We start from the raw sequence: 344 nt of genomic DNA, 5'->3' as shown, positions 1-344 counted from the left end.
GTACAGCGCGCGGCCATCTCGCGCGCGCGCGCGCCCCAGCGCAACTGGCGGCCAATATTCAGGATTTGATCCCGAATGGGTCCGAAGGTTTCTGAAACCCTCGTAATGCGTGTCGACGGACCCGGAAAAGTTTCGGACCCCAAGGAAGGAGAAATCCGACCCGAAGACAAAGAATGAAGCCGAAGAATAAAGGACTCAAGAATCGAAAACCCGTTGATGTAACAGAAGAATATAATTATTGTAATTATTTATTTATTCGATTCGATTGAGTTGTAATTTATTTTTCCATGGGACCCGGTCAAATCCATCTCAATAGCTGATTGCATATATTTATATTTTATGTT

Source organism: Morus notabilis, unplaced genomic scaffold (assembly GCF_000414095.1).
Source record: "Morus notabilis unplaced genomic scaffold, ASM41409v2 Scaffold490, whole genome shotgun sequence".
Taxonomy (NCBI): domain Eukaryota; kingdom Viridiplantae; phylum Streptophyta; class Magnoliopsida; order Rosales; family Moraceae; genus Morus; species Morus notabilis.
Note: the sequence above shows the minus strand (reverse complement) of the source record.